The sequence below is a fragment of the Bison bison genome, unplaced genomic scaffold, assembly GCF_000754665.1.
Source record: "Bison bison bison isolate TAMUID 2011002044 unplaced genomic scaffold, Bison_UMD1.0 scf7180017864037, whole genome shotgun sequence".
Lineage (NCBI taxonomy): Eukaryota > Metazoa > Chordata > Mammalia > Artiodactyla > Bovidae > Bison > Bison bison.
In genome coordinates, this window is record NW_011494609.1 from 4,866,838 (window position 1) to 4,867,546 (window position 709).

A 709-nucleotide genomic window follows, 5' to 3' on the forward strand; every position below is an offset into this window, starting at 1 on the left:
CATGAAGGGATGGGACCAGATGCCATGATCTTCGTTTTCTGAATGTTGAACTTTAAGCCAACTTTTTCACTCTCCACTTTCACTTTCATCAAGAGGCTTTTGAGTTCCTCTTCACTTTCTGCCATAAGGGTGGTGTCATCTGCATATCTGAGGTTATTGATATTTCTCCCGGCAATCTTGATTCCAGTTTGTGTTTCTTCCAGTCCAGCGTTTCTCATGATGTACTCTGCATATAAGTTAAATAAGCAGGGTGACAATATACAGCCTTGACGTACTTCTTTTCCTATTTGGAACCAGTCTGTTGTTCCATGTCCAGTTCTTACTGTTGCTTCCTGACCTGCATACAAATTTCTCAAGAGGCAGGTCAGGTGGCCAGGTATTCCCGTCTCTTTCAGAATTTTCTTTTTTTTTTTTTTTAATTTTAATTTTATTTTATTTTTAAACTTTACACTATTGTATTGGTTTTGCCAAATATCGAAATGAATCCACCACAGGTATACATGTGTATCAGTTTATTGTGATCCACACAGTCAAAGGCTTTGGCATAGTCAATAAAGCAGAAATAGATGTTTTTCTGGAACTCTCTTGCTTTTTCCATGATCCAGCAGATGCTGGCAATTTGATCTCTGGTTCCTCTGCCTTTTCTAAAACTAGCTTGAACATCAGGAAATTCACGGTTCACATATTGCTGAAGCCTGGCTTGGAGAAT